Raw genomic sequence first — 22,362 nt, 5'->3', positions numbered from 1 at the left:
GGCATCAAAATTGGCAAAGAAGAAGTCAAACTTTCACTTTTCGCAGACAACATGATACCCTACATGGAAAACCCGAAAGACTCCACCAAAAGACTGCTAGAACTGATACATGAATTCAGCAAAGTCGCAGGATACAAAATCAATGTACAGAAATCGGCTGCATTTTTATACACCAATAGTGAAACAACAGAAAGAGAAATAAAGAAACGGTTCCCATTTACAACTGCACCAAGAACCATAAAATGCCTAGGAATAAACCTAACCAAAAAGATGTAAAAGATCCGTATGCTGAAAACTATAGAAAGCTTATGGAAGAAACTGAAGAAGACACAAAGAAATGGAAAAATATTCCATGCTCATGGATTGGAAGACTATTGTTAAAATGTCAATACTACCCAAAGCAATCTACACATTCAATGCAATCCCAATCAAAATTGCACCAGCATTCTTCTCCAAGCTAGAAGAAACAATGCTAAAATTTGTATGGAGTCACAAAAGACCCCGAATAGCCAAAGTAATACTGAAGAAGAAAACCAAAGCAGGAGGCGTCACAATCCCAGATGTTAGCCTCTACTACAGAGCTGTAATCATCAAGACAGTATGGTATTGGCACAAAAACAGAGACATAGACCAATGGAATAGAATAGAGAACCCAGAAGTGGACACACAAATGGATGGCCAACAAATCTTTGACAAAGCAGGAAAGAGTATCCAATGGAAAAAAAAAAAAGACAGTCTCCTTAGCAAATGGTGCTGGGAGAACTGGACAGCAATATGTAGAAGAATAAAACTAGACCACTTTCTTATGCCGTACAAAAAATAAACTCAAAACGGATGAAAGACCTAAATGTGAGACAGGAAGTCATCAAAATCCTAGACGAAAAAGCAAGCAACAACCTCTTTGACCTCGGTCGTGGCAATTTCTTACTCGACACGTCTCCAAAGACAAGGGAATGAAAAGCAAAAATGAACTATCAGGACCTCATGAAGATAAAAACCTTCTGCGCTGCAAAGGAAACAATCAACAAAACTAAAAGGCAACTGACGGAATAGGAAAAGGTATTTGCAAATGACATATCAGATAAAGGGCTAGTATCCGAAACCTATAAAGAACTCACCAAGCTCCATACTTGAAAAACAGATAATCCAGTGAAGAAATGGGCAGAAGATACGAATAGACACTTTTCCAAAGAAGACATCCAGATGGCCAACAGACACATGAAATGATGCTCAATGTCACTCCTCATCAGGGAAATACAACTCAAAGCCACACTGAGATACCACCTCACAACGGTCAGAGTGGCTAAAATGAACAAATCAGGAAATTATAGATGCTGGCGAGGTTGTAGAGAAATGGGAACCATCTTGCACTGTTGGTGGGAATGCAAACTGGTGCAGCTGCTCTGGACAACAGAGTGGAGCTTCCTCAAAAAATTAAAACTACAAATACCCTATGACCCAGCAAGAGCACTGCTAGGAATTTACCCAAGGGATACAGGAGTGCTGATGCATACGGACACATGTACCCCTATGGTTACAGCAGTGCTTTCAACAATGGCCAAATTATGGAAAGAGCCTAAATGTCCATCAACTGATGAATGGATAAAGAAACTGGTTTATGTACACAATGGAATACTCCTTGGCAATGAGGAAGAATAAAATCATACCACTTGCAGCAATGTGGATGGAACTGGAGGGTGTCTTGCTAAGTGAAATAAGTCAGTCAGAGAAAGACAGATATCATATGTTTTCACTCATATGTGGATCTTGAAAAACTTAACAGAAGACCATGGGGGAAGAAAAGGGAGAAAAATAGTTACAAACAGAGAGGGAGGGAGGCAAACCATAAGAGACTCTTAAATACAGAGAACAAACTGAGGGTGGATGGGGGTGGGGGAGAGGGGAAAGTGGGTGATAGGCACTGAGGAGGGCACTTGTTGGGATGAGCAGTGGGTGTTGAATATAAGCCAATTTGAAAATAAATTATATTAAAAAATAAAGAGTTAATACCTATTCTTAAAATATTCTAAAATATGAAAGTGGAAGGCAAGTTTCCAAGTTCATTTTATGAGGCCATCAGTACCCTGATACCAAACCAGATAAAGACATTACAAACAATAGCAAAACAACAGGCCAATATCTCCGATGAACATAGATATAGTAATTGTCGAGAAAATATTTGCAACCCAAATCCAACAATGCATTTAAAAAGTCATTCACCTTAGGTGCCTGAGGGGCTCAGTCAGTTAAGCGTCTGACTCTGGGTTTGGGCTCAGGTCATGCTCTCGCAGTTCAGGAGTTCAAGCCCCCCATGAGGCTGTGCGCTGAAAGAAAAACACCATATGACATCACTTTATGTGGAATTTGGGAAACAAAACAAAGAAACAAAGAAAATGGAGAAAAGAAGACAGACCAAAAAAACAAAAAACAAAAAAACAGACTCTTAAATTTAGAGAGGAAATGGTGCTTGCCAGAGGGCAGGTGGGTGGGGGGTGGGTGAAATAGGGGAAGGAGATGAAGAATACACCCATGGTGAGAAGCATGGAGTCATACAAGAAGTGTTAAATCATTACACTGTACACCGTGAAGCAAACATAACCTGATGTTAATTACACTTGAATTTTAAAAATTACTACAAAATGGAAATACTCTCATAGCAACAGAAGATAAAAGTTTTACTTTTATAATCTTGGAATGAAAAATGATATACGTAGCTTATGAAATCATTAATGAATTGGAAAAATGGGACACTGTCATAAAATTGCTCATAAACACATATGTAATTGAGTAACTCCTGCAGACATGTGAAAACTACACACCATTCTTTTCCCCCTGAAATGGTTATTCTCCCCTTGCATCTTCCTCAGAAAATAACCCTAATTTCACTTGCAAAAATTCTACATTTATGAATTTAATATGCAAATCTTCTAATTTTCTGTATAGGATATACATTTTTCTTTCAAATTCAACTACGTGTGGGATTTTCTCAGGACTAAACCATCTAATGTATACACATACATAAAATATCCAGTGAAGAAACCCAGTATAACGAAATGAAATCATACTGGTGCACGTAGATTACATTTTTTATTTTCAACTGGGTGGGAAAAGTTAACAGAGACCTACACAACAAATCTTGAAGCTACAGAAACTTGCATGTGCATCAGGTCTGTCTTCTCTCTTACGGTGACAGAAAGGAGCCTTGCAAGTATGTGTGGTGAATGTAAAACTCGGGCAGGTCTATGAATCTCTGAATGAGAAAATGAGCAAAAAAGAAAAATTAAAAAACAGTGGAAATGTATCGAACAGGGGATCTGAGCATCAAGTTTCATAAAGACAGAATACCATGAGGCTTTTTCTTCTAAAATTGATTCACAATGTTTGCTTGCTACAGTCCTACCCACACTGAGAAGTGGCCTTGGTATGTCCTTTGACCAGCAGCAGTCACAGAGGGATCCCATGAATGAGTTTTTAGTAAAATCTGCAATCAATTTAAAAGTATTTCGGATGTTCACGAGTTCATGAGAAATTAGAAAACATGCCAAATCTCAACTAAAAAGGAGATAAGGTAACGAGTATGTTTTGAAGGTATTATTGAGGAGATTCCTTCCAACAAAGGCAAGAAAGGATAAGTGTAAGGAACTCTGTTGCAGGAATAATATTGAACATTCGAATAACGGGAGGTTCCTGGCACAACGTCCCTGTCAGGTTTTCAGTTGTTTTCAACGACGAGAACATTCTTGGGAAAAAATCCCCACTGAAAGTTAATAAAAGCATGTATGATGTGGAGGGCACATTGTGTTTTTACCTCGGGCTCTGGTTGCGGCAGGACTCGGAGAGTGGGTCCTAGCTCATTCTTCTAGAAGGTCCTGAGAGTCAACATTCGGCGTCTTCACTTCCCAACTGAATGCGGCTCCTGTTCCTCCGAATTTGTGTCAGGATTTCTCCCCCAAACAAGCCTGAACCTGGCACAAGCCAACCCCAGCCTCTCTGACACGGCGTGGCGGGACCCCCTGAATCCTTGGATCCTTGAGTGAAATACATCTTGTTCACAAAGCGGCAGGGGAAATGAGGAATAAGCCACGGAACAACCCAGAAAATGTAAGGGACTGTGCCACTCACTGACCATCTGGCCTTTCTGGGGAAGCTGCCCAGCACCCCTGCCCCCCCCTCCCCCCACCGGGGGCGGAACCTGCTGGACATGCAGCTCTGGCTCTTTGCCCACACTCAGAGGCACTGGGTCCTCAGAAGCAAGGAAGCCTTTCCAGCTCTGTGGCGCCCTGGATCAGAAAAGCCTAACGGGAGCCTTCTCTGGCCATCACTGCGCACGCAGACGCCCTGCCCCTCCCTGGGCGTGGTGCGTGCGCGCCCCCTGCCGGCCTTCGTGGGAATTCCTGCAATGCTCAAGGCCATGGCTGCTCAGCTGGAAGTACTGAGAGTGCAGCTGGTCCAGTGAAGCCTGTTCTCCAGATTGGGAAGGGTCTTAGTGAAGGGCCTGGGACCCAAAGAAATCTTTTCCTTCTCCTTTTTACTGAGTGAAGAACGAAACCGAATTTATTGATGTCATGATATCATTTGTAATGCTTTAAGCAGCATTCCCAGAAATACAGACGACAAATTGACACATGCTGAATGAACCACAGGCAGTGGTGTTTACCACGAAAATACTTGGGTTGAATAAAAAATTGACACCCTTGAGAAAGACATACAGGCTTCCAGCTATGGAATGAATATGTCATTGGGATACCAGGTACAGCCTATGGAATATAGTCAATCCTGTAAGAAAGTGTTGCATGCTTTCACATGATACCTACACTTGTATAGGTATCTGGAGAGCATAACGTATACACACGGAATCACTATTATATATGCCTGAAACTAATACAACATGGTGTGTCTACTACATTTCAATAAAATTGGACAATACTTTAAATTTGTCCTTCACCATTAAAAAATTATTTCTAATTGAGAACATATGAAATTCTATTTATACCACATTCTCTAATGTCACCATCTTGATGTTGAGAGCTTATTTTCACGTTGTCAATAATGTGTTTGATGACACAAATGTGACAAGGCCAGAATGCACATCTAAAGGAAGCTACACATCTGTTATGAATTTCCTGCCTGTATATGGGTAATATTTTCAATGAAAAGTGCTTTAGGGATGAAGATGGGTGAAATAATTTCCATCAGACTCATAGGTAGATAATTGTGCCTTCAAATAATAATTGCCATGTCTTGGGGCACCTGGGTGGCTCAGTCGGTTAAGCGTCCGACTTCAGCTCGGGTCAGAATCTCACAGTTTGTGCGTTCAAGCCCTGCGTCAGGCTCTGTGCTGACAGCTCGGAGCCTGGAGCCTGCTTTGGATTCTGTCACCTTCTCTCTCTGCCCCTCCCCACTTGTATTCTCTCTGTCTCTTGAGAATAAATAAATGAAAAAAAAATTAAAAAAATAATTGCCATGTCTTCACAATTAGAGGAAGGCTGGGTGAAGACAGGTTTCTCCTTTCATGTAAGAGAAGGCTGTGGTGTTTTAAACTGCTCACTTACAATCCAGAATCCAGAGATCAGCAGTAGATGTAAGAACAACAACGCACTATCATGTTGCACATAACTAGTTCCAGAAGGAGAATACAGACCTTATTCTCAAATACTTTTGGTTGAGATTAATAATCCATCCTTGCAAGTTCCAGACTGCTGGCTCTGGGGGCAGCACAATGCCTGACACCTGGTTTTGGAACATAAGGAAGGTCGTGCTCAAGCATGGGGGAATGGAGCAGGGACTGAGGGCAGTGAGGGAGAATGATGGTTACCTCCCCATGGAGCACACTCTGGACTTTACCTGCTAATGAGCTGCACACTCTGCCTCAAGCCATCTCTCTCCATGACCGATCCTAAGACTGGGCCCCCACACGCCAGGCAAAATGAGGGGGACCCATCTTCCCAGGGGGCAATGGCCTCTACAGAGCTTGCCCCAGTGAGGTTGGAGCTTTGCACTCAGGGAACTGTCATGCCCAGGTTTCCTACCCTTTCTGCCTCCAACACTAAGAGCATCTTCACAGAGCCCCTCCTGCATGGCCCATTGCCCCCTCCACACACTGTAACCAGCTCCATCCTTTCCTCCTTGCCTCCTCTTTGCCTCTGCTTCTCTCTCCTCCTGTCTCCCCCTGTTTCTTCCTCTCACTCTCTCGGACATGCCCAATACCCCCATCACTGACTCAGTGTCTCTCTCCCTGCCTGTCTCTTTGTCTGCCTCTCCCCAGGCCCTTGGCCTTCTACTCTATGCAGCCCTGTCCAGGAGGCAGGGCACCACATGTCCTGTGTCCCCCTCTCTCCTGTCATGTTTTAGCCCAGGCCCTGATCGCAGTGGATGAGAATCCTGTTTACAGAAGCTGCTCATGCTGACCTTTCCTGCAGCATTGCCGTTCTAAGCTACTCCTGGGAAGCATGTGGACAGCCAGACCTTGAGCCCTTGGTGGCCCAGCCATGACCTCAAAGTTGCTGGAGGGCTGGTTGCCTCCACAACCTGGGAGGAAGGAGGGCCCTGCAGGCATCAGGGGCTCGGGGACAGAATGCATGGCCTTTGAGGACCTGGAAAGAGCCAGATGCTTACAACCAACCCTGCCTTGGTGGTGAGGGAGGAGAGGGTATCATGTCATCGACCTCTGCCCTGCCCATCCCTCACTAAGGATAGTGGGAAGCCTGGGTGGCTCCGTCAGTTAAGTGTCTGACTTCGGCTCAGGTCGTGATCTCATGGGTTGTAAGTTTGAACCTCTTGTCAGGTTCTAGGCTGACAGCTCAGAGGCTGGAGACTGCTTGGGATTCTGTGTCTCCTTCTCTCTCTCTCTGCCCCTCTCTCGCTTGTGTTCTGTCTCTCTCTCCTGCTCAAAAAATAAACAAACATTGCAAAAAATTAAGGGAAAAAAAAGAAAACACTGGGAGGAATATGGGACATCAAAGTCTCACCCCAAAAACTACCACCATGAGTCTACCTCAGCTCCCACCTGGAATGGTGCTATTGTGAGGTAGCTGGTAGGTGGGAAGAGTCCACAACATCTGGATTAATGCAGGGTTTCCTCACTGTTCTACCAGAGACACTGCTGACCCCTCATCCATTTCTTGCAATCAGGAATTAGCCACTTCCTGGGGACTGATAGCTGCCCTGCTGATCACCACACACCACTGTGACTAGCAGGCGCTGTGTGCTTGCGAGTACCTATTGAGGAGTGAACACCACCATCACCAGATCTAGAGGAAGGTTGTGTCCACCACCCCAGAAGGAACCAGGGGGACATGTGCAGTCAATACAATTCAAATAGGGACTTATCTTCTGCCCCTATTACTGTAGATTCTACCTGTTTGTGACCATGTATACAGGAGTCACACTGTGTACATCAAAGTAGAATGACCATAGGTCCTCCTGGAAGCAGATACTGACACAGAGTCAGAACTGCGATGGGTTTATCAGGGGGAATGAGGAAAGACAAAATAGAGGGGACAGGATTGGTCAGGGAAAGAATTTAGTCAAATACGCATATCAGACAACTTTTCTAAATATATTACATCACCCAGCCCATTTGTCACAGTTCAGGGTCCTCTTCAAACTTCAAATTCTCCTGTAAGGCAAAGAGATTGTGGGTTATTGCAGTGGCATCTTCTGTTGTCCTCTATGCATTTTGTCTTCAACAATATATCTGTGGCCTTGGATGAACACTTAATTGTGTGGCCGCATCTGTGTGTCTACCTACAAGGGAAGATGACTGTCTTCAAATCTTATAGATCCCTGAATGTACACAGTATCATAGTTATCTTTTTCTTCTTTGTAAAGTAGGACCTGAATTTTCATAGAAAAAACACTGGGGTCCTTGCCGTATCTTTTGAAATTGTGATTGCCAAAATAGTGATTGCCAATCTCTCAGCCTCAGGCATTATACTCTTAGTTGCATGAAATTGAATGAACATCTGTTGATGATCTTCTGTGTGCAGATACATTCATTTCCACCCTGAGAAGGGTGAGTGCCCATTCGTCCCATACATTTTACAAATTCCTTATTGATTATCCCCTGTTCATCATACTGATCTCAGAAACCAACATTGTCCCTGTTTCTCAGATTACAAACCTGAGGCTCTGAGATGGCCCCACTGAGAGTGGGTATTAGGGCTGAGACAGCAGGAACACAGGAAAAGCCTCAGGAAATTGTGAGGGAAGTTCCGGAGATTCAAACCCACAGGCAGTGTGGTGACAGCAGATGCAGGGGTGTGGTGACCGGAGTTCAGCAGGGGAGGCTCCTCCTCAACCCTGAATTCCCCACCAAGAGTCTGACTCAGGCTGAAGGCCAAGGAAGCCGCTCAGCTGATCAACAACCTGTCTTCACATGTAGTATCACTGAGATACACAAACTTACGCAGACAAGCATTTCCTAAGACCAAGTTTAAATTACCAAATCTCCAGGACATTCTTTCATACATGTGCAGACCCTTCAGAAAACCAAGGGAAACAACAATCCTTTTTTTAGATTATGAACTGGGTGCACTGTGGTAACCTTGACATTCCAGAGATGATGACTAAATTGTACACTGTGCTTGAACCCATGAAGCAGTTCCTTACATATATCCTCATGCTCCCTGCCTAGGCTGTGGGCCCTGTCATGAAAGGCCTCCAAATCCATCCTACTCACCCCAACACCCTCCCCTCTGCACCTCTTCAAACTCTGATTGCCATCCACAACTTTCCTTCTATTCCTGTGTGATTCAAGTTTCCCTCATTCCTTCACTGCTGCTTCCATTATGATGACCACAAGTACTGTGTCATATAATGCATGTGCCCCATTTCACTCAGGACACCTGAAGCACCTAAAGTTAAGGGTGTGTCTCATCTGTCACAGAACCCACAACATTGTGTCTGTAAAATACGCACCAGTACTGCTGATATGTCTGCTTTTGTGTAAAAAATCCTCTTTCATTTTGACAAGAGAAACGTATAGCTCACCGCATTACAGGGAAATGACACTGCCCACTGTATGTATGTCCTGAGAAACTTGAGATATGCTACAGCGTCCTCAAGCAGGTCGCAGTTGGATTGCCAACACTCACAACCATCTCGACATCATTCCCACAAAGTCAATCATGAAGAAGATGAATACACTTTATCAGTCACTCATCCCTTTCAGGTCGTCTTACCAAACTGAGTATGTGGAGGAGCTGGTGGAGGAGGGGTAAGAGCTGGTGATGAAGGGCCATCCATGGGGTACAGCCTGCAAGGCGAACCTAGGAAAGGACCAGGCCCTCTTGCGTACATAATGGCCTGTGGAACAGAAATGAAAGCTGTGTTCATAGAACAGAACCAAGCACCAACACTGGCAAAAAGCAAAAACCTAAAGAAGTAGTGCTCATCTGCTACTAGCTTCCCCACAACTGGGTTCCAAGTGGGCAGCATCAGCATCAAAAGAACTCTACCCATACTTTGGGTTCCGCTGAGAGCTTTGGGGATGGGGAACAGAGGCTATGGGAAGAAACTAGTGTCCCCACATGTCTGCAAATGTAGAACAGCAAGGGCTCTTGTCCTAGAGAATTCATGGAGTGAATATGGAGTAAACTAAGAAAATAGCATATTCCTGATATGAAGGCATCTAAGTCCAGGATCAACCATCACCCCTTATCCTCCTCCACCACAGAGGCTGCTTATTTGTATGTGAAGAACTACAAAATAAGAAGGAATGACAAGGCCAGTGTCCACACATGGAATCATAGCCCTCAGGGCTCAAAGCTCTTCCTCTAAGCCCCCTCCTGTGCCCGATCTGCTTCTCTCCTGACAATGGGGTCTTCTCCTCTCTGGAAGTGTTATCCATGGGCACAGAGACACATGGGGTGATGGGGACCCTGAGGTCATGCAGAGAACCTGGAAAAGCATGTTTTAGAGAAACATGTTACCTATTCATTTTAGTTAGGCTTAGGTAATTTATTTTAATTCAGTGGTACTTCTCAGTTTAAGTACAGTACAATTTGCAGGGTAATCGTGTCCTCTGGAAAAATGAGCTGAAGTTCTAAATAACAGAATTAACACAAATACACTTTCGTTTCTGCTGTACATTTCCATGTTTCACCTGTAACCGTGACACAGGACACAAGACAACTCAGGTGAACACAATGAAGGACACAGTGGGGAATTACAATGCAGGTAATTGTACGGATTTTCTCTCTTCACCGCTCATGTTCCAATGGATGTTTTCTAGGACAAATATCTCATCTCTTATACTTCAGATATTTATACCCAGGGCACATCTGAAGGGATTCCAGACAGCACATTTACAAAAAAAAAAAAAAAAGGGCTTAATGTTGACGGGTATGAAATTTGCTTTGTCTAAGACCACTCTAAATGACACATACAAAAATAAAATTGGAGTGAAGGCATTTTGCATTTTCCTCCCATAACGATAACTGCAGATTTTCTGAGCATGTTAATCCCCTAGACAGAAACAGAACAGGAAGTAACAGCAAGAGCAATGATTCCACTTTGAGGAGGTCCAGAAAAAATGAGGCATGCCGGAAGACTTCCAGGTGGAGTGTGGTGTCATCCTCCTTGGGTTATTTCCAGGAACATACTGGAAAAGCCCTCAGGTCCTCATCCCTGACCATGTTTGACTTCTAAACTCACCACAAAGAGTTGACAGGATGAAAATAGACAAGCCCAGAGACACTCGAGTTAAGGTTGTGCATTTACAAAATAAGAAAAACAAGTAGACATATCATACAACACACAAAACAGACACAATGCCAGGAGAGAGTGCTGAAGGAAAATGAGGGTTTCCCAAAAGAGTTACAACTGAAAATGTCCATAGCACTTACCTTATCCTTCTTGGTCCTTTTGGTAGAGTCAGTGTTATTGTCAATCATGGGAGCAATATCTGGATCTGCAAAAGACCCTAGAAGGGATGGATGTTTATTTTGATTGGAGTAGATTGTTCAGAGACAAGACAAAAAAAATCACCTCATTCCTCAAACAACTTAAACTCTTTGGCCTAGTCATATCCCCAATCACATGCAGAGGGTATCCCACATGCTTCAGGTGATCCCAAGGTGAAGGGGAGAACCATCCCTTAAACTTTGATGAAGACCTGTTATGGCCCTGGTTCAGGTGTTTTCATGACTCATCAAACAACTGTGGATGTCTGGGGGCTCAACTGGATGGATATACGTTAGGCTGAGCCTCATGCCTCCCACCGCCCAGCACATGGACTGTGTATGGCACACATGTGCTGAAGTGCTATGCCTGCTTTTCTGTATACAGCCCCATTCCATCTCCACAAGAGACACCTGTACCAACACAGGGTGGGGAAAATGACACAAAGATGATCTATGGGTCATGAGACACTCGAGGAATGTGGTAATGGTGGCAGACACAATTCTCTTGCATTATAATGCCCTGTGGTAACACCTCTGCACCTCGTCCAAGACTCAACAACAACAAAAATTAGATGAATGTGCTTTGCAAGTCAACTCATACTCCTCAGATCATCTTACCAAGTGGTGCAGGTGGAGGGGTTTAGGGTGGTCCCCAGGGCCACCAAGGTTGAGGAGGTAGATGTGCCCAGGAGCCCATAGGGTGGCCTCTAGGGTAGGGTGTGCAGAATATTCCAGTTAACGGAGGAAGTCCCCACAGATCCACACTGCCCTGCAGTACAGAAGTGACAGCTACATTCATATGCCAGACAAGAGAACCAATACCAAAAGTAGCTGAAACCCAGAGAAGTACATGTCAGCACCTGGCATCTTCTCTGCCACTATGATCCAAGAGAGCAGCATCACTACCTGACAACTCTATCCCTCCCACTGGGTACCACCTACAGCCTAAGCAAATAAATGCAGGAGGTTAAACTACTGTCACCACATGTCCCTGCTCATGTCTGAGAATGTAGAACAAAGTGATCCCACCTTAGAGGATTAAAAGAAGTAACTCCAAATGAATGAAGTAGCATATTCCAGAAGGCCAACGTCTATGTCCAGGATCACCCTGCATCTCTCCACTACAGTGACTGTAGAAGCTCTGTTTTTGGCATCTTCAAGAATACACACACACACACACACACACACACACACACACAGACAACTGAGTGCAAATAAACAGCTCATGATCTGCACAAAAAAGCCACAGCTGCTACTGGGAAAAAGTTCTGCCTGCCAGCCCCTCACTTTGCCCCCTCTGCTTCCCTCCCTGAGAAAGGGGTCTTCCCCATCTCTGGAAGTGCTGTCAGAGGCCTAAGAGGCCACTGGGAGTTCAGGATGCCTGGAGTCTTGCAGGGGAAGTGAGAAAGTGTTCACTGTGACAAAAATATTACTTGTCAATGTCTACTAAGCCCATATGTGTTTATCCGAATTTATAAGGAATTGATTTTGAGCACACTACAAGACACAGAGGAATACATCATATGGGAAAAAAGAGGAAGAAATTTATGTAACCGAAATAATGTGAACGTGTTTTGATTTTGTTATCAATTCCCAGGGATGTGTCATGAGTGATGGTATCAGCTCTAACACTGATTGGAGACACATTAGAATCTGCTTGTGTGAACACAACTGAAGGATTTTGTGTTCTGAATATTTTTACCTAAGATACAGCTTGAAGGATTCTAAACAGCTCATTTACCAATGAAGATGTGAAGGTGGTGAGTTATAACAGTGACTTTGTCTAAGACCACTCTAAATTGTACAAGGCACACAACATAAAAATAGAGGGGCGTCTTTTCACATTTCCAATTAACAGATAGCGTTAATGCATCATCGCATGACCAGAAAGAGGAAAATAACAACACTGATCCCACAGAGAGGCAGTATGGTAGGAGTCAACAAACCTAGAGACTTTAGTATGGAGTGCAGTGTATCTTCCTGGTGTATTTCCAGAACACATGGGAAAAACCAAAGTGTCCTCAATCTCTAAGTTCCTTTGGCTACTAAACTTACCAGGAAAAGGTGACAGGCTGAAAAGAGAGAAGCCTGTAGACTCTTGGGTTAAGGCTGTGCATTTGGCAAATAGAAAGAGGCAGACATATCACACAACACACAAAACAGGGAAAAGGCTGGAGAGCATGCTGAATCACAAATGAGGGTGTCCTGACAGACGTACAACTGAAAATGGCCCAGCATTTACCTTGTCCTTCTTGGCATTTTTGGTAGAGTGCTTGTTGTTGTGACTCACGGGAGTGACACCAGCTTCTGGATTGGCTAAAGGCTCTACAAGGGATGGAGGTGTGTTCTGATTTTAGTAGACTGTGCAGAATTCAAACAAACACCACATCTTGTGACATCTTAAACTCTTCCTCACACTCAGGACCATGAAGAGAGGCAGAGAGTAACCCACAAGCCTCAGGTGACCCCAGCGAGATGGGGGAGATCCATCCCATCATCTTAATGAAGAAACCATAGGGCCCTGGTTCTTGTTCTTCATAATTAGTCAAATAACTTTCAACAGGTCAACTCAAATAGAAATCTGGAAATCGTCACTAAAACAGCCATTTCTTAATATACATTAGGGGTAATAAATCACCATCTCATTACAGATAAGAATTAAAATGAGAGTGTCAACTGGTAGATAACATCAATAAATCCTCAACAGAAGAGCATGGGTGTGTTTCTTCTGGCTCCAGGAGAACTGTTCAATCTTTCAGCTTATCTATAAGCTGCCTTCCACATGTGAGCAGGTATTATATAACTATTTCTGAATAGAAATGTCAGACTAATACTATAGTCAAGAGAAAAGATCTGACCCTGACCCTTGAGGAAGATTCCACAGGGCCCTGGTTCAGGTGTTTTCATAATTAATCAAGCAACTGTGAACAGCTCAGGTCTCAACTAGCTAGAAATAAATTTAGGGGTGTGTCTCATCCTTCAGAGAGTCCAACACGTGGTCTCTGTAACAAGCTGCATCCTAAGGAGTGCTATGTCTATCACCCTGTATAAGGCCTGTTTCTTCTCTATTAGAGACACTTGCTGCCCAGCTCACCATGTGGAAATGACAGCCCATTTCATGCATGTCCTGAGAATGTTGCAATGCCCTCAGTCAGGTTGACCTGAAAGCTCTGTGATGCCATCCCTGCATATTCCCCAAAGACTAAATAAGAAAAAAAGATGAAATGTGTTTTACAAGTCAACTACTACTATTCAGATCATCTTACCAAATGGTAGAGGTGGAGGTGGAGGGTGAGGTCCCAGAGGCCACCAGGGTGGAGAAGATGGTGGAGGCCCAGAGCCCATGAATGGTGATAAAGGGCAGCCCATGGGATAGTTTCCCTTTCTGGGAAAGAAGGAAATGCTCTGGCAGCCACGTTGTCCTGCAGGACAGATATTAAACTTTTGAGATGTGTTAGGGTAAAAGGTGAAAAATCCAACACCAACACCAACACTAACATAGCTGAACCGCAGTGAAGCAGGAACAGTGCCTGTCTCCTTCCCCTCCACCTGGTTTCAACAGGGCAGCATCAGTGCCACAAAACTCCACTCTTCCCACTGGGTCCCACCTAGACCTTCTAGGAGTTTGAGAAACCAAGACAGTAAATTTCTGACAGCATACATGGTACTGGCTATGTCTGCAAATGTAGGAAGGAAGTGGCCGGTCCTAGAGGATCAGAGAGATAATTCCAGACTATTAAAGAATGTCTGTTCCACACACACAGACATCTATTTCCAGGACTACTCTCCATGCAGCCCTTCACCACCTCAACAGCTCTGTCTTGGCATATTAAGAGCAGAAATAACAATGGGGAATTATGGTTTCATATCATTCACTGAAATCTTGAGTCTGTCTCCAGTTAATTCTTATGAGTTGTTTCATTCCGGAGACTCATGAGAGAACCTTCTACAGGCCTTTCATGCCCGAGCTCTGATTCTCAGAACTCTGCGAGGTAAGGATGACCAGCTACACTCTGCTCTAAATATAAGGAAATAGGCTCTAAGAGGAATGAGGGTAAACAGCTTGCAAAAGGTGAAGCAGGAATTGATACCAGCTCTGCCTGCAAGGTCCTGCTGGCAGCCTCTGCTTACCTGGCTTCGTCTCTGGACCTGCTGTCCTAAGGACAAAGATCTATGGGCAGATGACATCCCTAGAGCCCTATAGGGGAATTGGGAAAGTGTTTTCTACAGGAACAGTGCCACCTACAGGACTTAGTTAGGAAAAGTTATAGATAATATGTGAATTCACAGGTAATGCCGAATTTTTACGTACACTGTGACACACAGATTAATTTTGTCCTGTGGAAAAATATGTTTGGAATTTTAAATGACAGAATTAAAATGAATATGTTCTGATATCAAAGTGGAAAAGACAGTTAAGATATGAATAGAAGATGCCAGCTATTACAGCTACAGAGGCCATAAAAGAACCTGGTTACATGAATATGGCATCAGCTCTTTTCCAGAAACTGGCACATCAGACCTGACTTTCACTCTCTATTCCTTCAGCTCCAGTGTATGTTTTCTACTGCAAATATGTCTTCTCTGAGAATTCATAATATTTTTACTACTTGAACAGCTGCAGTGACTCTGCAAAAGCACATTTCCCAAAAGAGATGGGAAAACTGATGAATTATGAAATGTAGAAAAAAACAACCTTTGAATAAGAGCATTCAAAATTGCCAAGCACCTCTCAGAAAGTTGGGCTTTTCATGTTTTTCAGTTAGTGAGGATTACAATTGATGTTCTAAACAGGTTAATGACTAACTCTGGACAGAAAAGGAGTAAAATAATAACAACAATTCTGTTTCAGTTTTCAGTAACATTCCCATGAAAGGAGGTCTGGAAGAAGTGAGCCAGGCCAGGAGACATCAGTGTGAAGGGAGATGTCATATTCCTCATGTTATTTCCACAAACACACAGTGACTGCCCTGTGGTCCTCAGCCTCTAAACATACTTATGGCTGCTGGAGGCATGACCAAAGATGACAAACAAGCTAAGAACAGAGAGGCCAGGAGGCACCAGGTTCTGTATTTGATAGAGGCCAAAGAAGGGATGGAGGTTTATTCTGACTTACATAGACTGGGTGGAAAAAACAAAAAACAAAAAAACCTCCATGCCTTCTTCCACCGTCTTACACTGCTTCCTGCAATCAGGTCCCTTACCAGAAACAGAGGGTTTTTCAAATGGCAGAGGTTACCCCTTGGGACTCAGGGGAGCCTTGAGGAAGGTACCAGAAGGCTTTGGTTGGATATTTGATAATCAACCAACTGTGGACAGGTCAGGGCTCAATTCAGTGGAAATCAACACTAAAAGAAGGGTTTCCTAATACAACACATCATGGGAAATGACAATTTATCACAGATTAAAAATTAAAATAAGTTGGGGTGCCTGGGTGGCTCAGTCGGTTAAGCATCCAACTTCGGCTCAGGTCATGATCTCGCGGTCCATGAGTTCGAGCCCTGCGTTGGGCTCTGTGCTGACAGCTCAGAGCCTGGAGCCTGTTTCGGATTCTGTGTCTCCCTCTCTCTCTGACCCTCCCCCATTCATGCTCTGTCTCTCCCTGTCTCAAAAATAAATAAACATTTAAAAAAATTTAAAATAAGAGTGGCTTAGTTAGCATAATGTCAGTAAACATCAGCATGAACAGCACACTGTCCTTTTCTATAAGGCATTGGTGGGATTTTTCAAGTGTTTTACTGTATATATCATCTGCCTTATGTATCTGACAAGGGATTATGTAAGTATTCATGAACAGAAATGGCCTTGAAAAGACTAATACTATACTAACACTATACTAATACTATACTAATACTAATGAGGTAGGGAAAGGTTAATTCTGTGTGGAATGACCTGAAGTTTTAGAGTTACACTAATAAAATAACATTAGAGGAGTGACATTTCACAAGGATTTACTTTACTAATGGAGTAATATAGTTCATAATACAAAAAAAAACTTTTTAAAGAATAAAGGCACCTCCAAACAGAGGAAAGAAATGTCTGCTTTCTTTATAGAAAGCATATTTTCTATGGAGGGTTTACCCAAAAGCCAAATCAAGAAAGCTCTTCATACAGCCTCCAATTCATGCTGTTGTTCATGTTATTCATGTGAAACAAAAGAAAAAGCCTTCAACATTGTCTCAAGGTGGAAGGGGGACTGACCCACATCTGTTCTAGCATCCACTCTCCAGTTAAGTGTAACCGGGAGGTTGCAGGGGGGCCCACAGTCAGTGGAGGGGCGTGAGCTCCACCACTCACAAGGGACAGACCCAAAGAGCCCTGCTGGCTGGGGGCAACTGAGGGAACCAGTGCCCTGTCACCACTGTGAGACAACCTATGTAACAGGTCACAACCTCTAGTAACCACCTGGGACTGTTTGCAGGAGACCAAACAATTACACCCACTGGAACAAGAAGCCGATTGTGCAGATGTTGCCACCGAAGTTAAGCTACTGCATTTCACAATATGCTCCATACCTCTCCATGGAGGGATCGCCCTGTCAGGTCCTCTTGCCATTGGTTTGTGCCTCCTGAATTCCTCTGGAAGCGTCTGTCTTTGGATGACTTCCAGTCTTGAGGATTGAGATGAATCAGTTTCACTAAGAGTTACCACACCCAGGCCTCCACTGGACACCAAATAGTTTAGCCTTTTTAAAAACCTCACAGCGCCCTTAAAAGAAATATGTCAAAATCATGTACGTGTGTTTCAAGTAGGCTACCTCCCTGCTCTGCTCTGCCACTGCCCTCTCCAGATCACGAGCCCTGAGCTGGGAGAGAGAAACACATTCATGTTCAGCTGTGGCAGGGTGTGCACAAGAGGAGGAGAGAAAAACATTCTTACCCAGTTGTCCTGGGTTGCCTTCTCACAAAGAGCAATTTGAAAGAGTCAGCACATCAGTAAAACCCATGTGGAGAGATTCAGTGGCCCGTTATGATCATCTGCGTTAGGTGCTGAAGCACTCAGGAACTACTGTGCAGAGTGCAGCCTACCAGGTGTCCGAAGGTGAGCTCTGACTGCTGCAGCTGTTTTTGTGTTTCTTCTACTCTTCTCCTGGGAGTGCAATCGCTTTAATCAGATGAAGCACAATGTTGAGGGTGATGTTAATTGGCCCAGGTTCCCATTATAAGAACTGAACTCTCATACACACGACCCAATCATATAAGACACACTTCACATGAGGAGGAGAGTACAGAAAGCTCAAAGCCATCACTACATCATCTTGGATTTATTATTTAATGCCTGTGGGGTCCACGTTGACACGGTCTCCTTACCTGTGGTGACAGCTCCCTAATCCTGCAATGAGGGTCTTTCATCATAAAGTTCAAATCTTCTTTTCCGTGTATCCTTGTCATATTTCTCATGGTTACAACAAGTGGGTCTCTAAAATGGGATGGTCCTACTTGTCAATGTGATTTGTCCTCCACCAAACTGCTTCCTGAGGTTTGTAATCATTCCAGAACCTCCAGAAACATGTTCAGGAACCACATTTCCACATAGTTGGGCCAGCATTGGGATCAGGAAATCTTTAGTGACTTAACTTGTTTAGATTAATATCTTTTTTAATTTTATTTTTTTAATTTACATCCAAATTAGCGTATAGTGCAACAATGATTTCAGGAGTAGATTCCTTAGTGCGCCGTACCCATTTAGCCCATCCCCCCTCCCACACCCCCTCCAGTAAGCCTCTGTTTGTTCTCCATATTTATGAGTCTCTTATGTTTTGTCCTGCTCTGTTTTTATATTATTTTTTCCCTTCCCTTATGTTCATCTGTTTTGTCTCTTAAAGTCCTCATATGAGTGAAGTCATATGATACTTGTCTTTGTCTGACTGACTAATTTCACTTAGCATAATACCTTCGAGTTCCATCCACGTAGTTGTTAATGGCAAGATTTCATTCTTTTTGATTGCCGAATAATGCTCCATTGTATATATATATATATACCAAATCTCCTTTATTCCATTCATCCATCATTGGACATTTAGGCTCTTTCCATACTTTGGCTATTGTCAATAGTGCTGCTGTAAACATTGGGGTGCATGTGTCCCTTTGAAACAGCACACCTGTATCCCTTGGATAAATACCTAGTAGTGCAGTTGCGGGGTCGTAGGGTAGTTCTATTTGTAGTTTTTTGAGGAACCTCCATACTGTTTTCCAGAGTGGCTGCAGCAGCTTGCATTCTCATAGATTAATATTTTTAACTTAACATCTGGAAAATGTCACATTTATCTTGAAGTCTCTGTAGAAATAAATGTTCCCTGAATGTTTGTGTATATTTGTGTGCTACTTGGGTCTAAACACTGTATAAAGTTTCAGAGTAATACAATGGGTGTCGTGTGAGCTGCTGGTAGGAGATGAACTCACTTATAGTTCCGTAGCTCTTCTGCAGCTAATTTCAGTTTCTGTTCTGCAGCTGACAGCTGCTTCTCCCCTTCCACCTGCTCCCATTCTTTCAGTCCCAGCTTCAAAGAAACATAGATTACCTGGTATCCCATGTGAAATTCTGCCTTTCTTCCCTCCCTGAAATCTGAAAGCAGGACTCAAATGTCCCCACTCCTGTTCCGCATAAATGCACAGATCTACAAACACAACCAGCGGGAAGCATTGGCACCCACCATTAAGGAACTAAACAAACTCAACTCCAGCGTGTTGGCAAGTCTTTGGCAACTCTGAGCTTCTCTTCACAGCTCTCTATTCCTACTCATCTATACATCACATAAATATAAAAAGCCCACATGAGATGCACTAAGTGCCCTCCCAGGATCAGGCTCTTGTGATTGGGACTCCATAAGCGTTATTTCTTTTCAATGTACAAAACTAAGCCTGGCCAACTCATCACAACTAAACACATAAGGATGATGCAGGGGTTCCTGAATTGTCTGATTTCTCCCAAGAGCCCTGAACTTTCAATCAAGGCTGGGGCCATGACACTGCCACAGAGACATCTTTCTTGGACATGGTGTCATTAACATTGTACAATGATCTACTGGACATTTCCACAGTTCATGAGGGAACTCCTGCCACCTGCCTCAAAGACACCAGTTGAGAAGAAGGCAAAATACACTGACAAAAAAAAATGATGTAAATTGACTACCTTCAGAATATTGTCTCCTGGAAAAGGAATGCGGGGAAGGGAAAGGAAGGGAAGGGAAGGGAAGGGAAGGGAAGGGAAGGGAAGGGAAGGGAAGGGAAGGGAAGGGAAGGGAAGGAAAAAGAAAGAGGGAAAGGAAGGAAAACTGAGTTCACAGGATTCAGTAATGCTGGCACCCCTGATCTCCTACCAGACATAAACTCCCATCTCATCTGCAGCAAGATACCATCACAGTACACCTGAATTCTCCTCCCAATATTTCCTACCCAATGTCTAGATTATAGCAAAAAAATATAGACATATGGCAGTTATGTCACTATGATGGGACTGAAATGTAAAGAACAATGAAAATGAACCTTGAGGTTTCCACAAAGTGAAGGAAGGTGCAGATCACAGAAATCAAGGCAGAAGGGAGAAACACAATTCTTTACTGATTACTATGGTAAAAGTATGGTTGGTGTTAAATGTGCTCAAAGAAAGTATAATTATCCCCACTGTCTGACACATTCATTCTTACAACAGTATTTGTAACAACTCCTGAAAGTCTTACTCTTCTGTGAGCTTCTGTCTTTGTCCACACAGTCCATCAGGAATGTCTACATTCTTCAATGTTTCCCATTTGGCTTTCTTTGGCCCTTTCACACACACACACCCTCAGTGCATCACAGTTGTCCCCAGTTCGCTTTTGCTGCCTGTCAAGCATAAAACAGTTTAGTTGAATGTGCGCACCTGTTCCCACGAGTGTGGCCATGAGGAGGGAGAGGGGAAAGGACAGGATTCCCAAGGCAGGAAGCCACTTTTTACCTTCCCAGAGCAAACTCATTCTACCAAGGGCGGTTTTCTTCCCTCCAAGCAACACCTCTTCCAGGTTACACTTATGAGACATCAAGACTCCCTGCATCGAATCCTTGACGTGTGCACTACTATCTCCTGACTTTAAGACAGATTTGAGAAAAGTGGAATGACTATAGAAGAACGTGAATGCACTTAGCACTACTAAAATGTACACTTAAATGTTCATGATGGGAAACTTTCTAATGCATGTATTTTACCACAGTTAAAGAAGAGAAACTTAAAAAGGAAGTAATGAGGTTCATTTCTGATTTATATAACATTTGATAGTAAATCTTTTAACCTAATTCTTTAAAAAAAATTTTAATGTTTATTTATTTTTGAGAGAGAGAGAGACAGAGTGTGAGCAGGGAGGGGTAAAGAGAGAAGGAGACACAGGATCTGAAGCAGGCTCCAGGCTCTGAGCTGTCGGCACAGAGCCCGATGTGGGGCTCGAACTCACAAACTGTGATATCATGACCTGAGCCAAAGTCAGACGCTTAACCAACTGAGCCACCCAGGCTCCCCTTTTTACCTGATTCTTGTGGATCTTAAGCTGAGCATTTTCTTTCTGCACAGGCTGTTCTTCAGACTTCGATTTCACTTTGCTGGTATGAACTTCATTAAGGGAGAAGTGAACCTGAGCAAAACTTTCTCTCTAGTGACTTACGTCCCAAGAAGAAAATCACCCAGTAGATAACATATAAATCTAATGTTCTAAGACAAAGATAAGTTCTTCTTCAAAGCTAAAGTGAACAATGGAAATCCTGCAGGAAATAGAGGGAATTTACTTCTGAAACTTCTGAAGTGTTTACTAAAATAGCACCTTTGAAGCTCTTTGTAGATTTTTCCTTTCCCTGATTTGCAAGTAGGATAGAAACAAAATGTGTACTAGGCTTTCCAAACAAACACTGGACACTGTGTCACAAAGAAGCATTGTCAATAGAACATACCCCACAACCAGTCCCTGCATCATTTAAAACATTCGATCCAGTTTGGGCCAAAGAGAAAAGCCAAACACATAAAGAAATGAAGGATGAAGAGAACAGTGGAAGGTGTAAATGTTTCAGAACAACCGTCTTGGTTTTGAGACAGTGGAACTGTGACTGGATGACAAAGAAAAAACGAAGAAAGTGTAAAATCTTTCAAGCCAAACAGCTCCAATCTCTTCCTTATGGAAGAGAAATATTGTCACCGGATTCACTTTCAAAATTCTCTGCTCTGCATTAAGAGGAACAGAACTGTTCAAGATGGCGAGAAACCTCTAGTGCTCTCTCCCAGCAGGACTGAATGATATAAAAGTTAAGCCAGGGTTATGAAAACAAATTCTGCCTAACTCCTAAATAAAAGAGGTACTGTGGTGTTACTGCTTGAAACGGCAGTGAATGGCATGCAAGGTTGAGGGGCTTAATTTACCCAATGACCAAAAGGGCTCAAACATCAAAATATGGTAGCTCAGGAAGCCCCGATTCTTGACATTCTGATTTCTCTCAGATTG

This window comes from Acinonyx jubatus, chromosome C1 (genome assembly GCF_027475565.1).
Source record: "Acinonyx jubatus isolate Ajub_Pintada_27869175 chromosome C1, VMU_Ajub_asm_v1.0, whole genome shotgun sequence".
In the NCBI taxonomy this organism is placed as follows: Eukaryota; Metazoa; Chordata; class Mammalia; order Carnivora; family Felidae; genus Acinonyx; species Acinonyx jubatus.
This window is presented reverse-complemented; position numbering follows the sequence as displayed.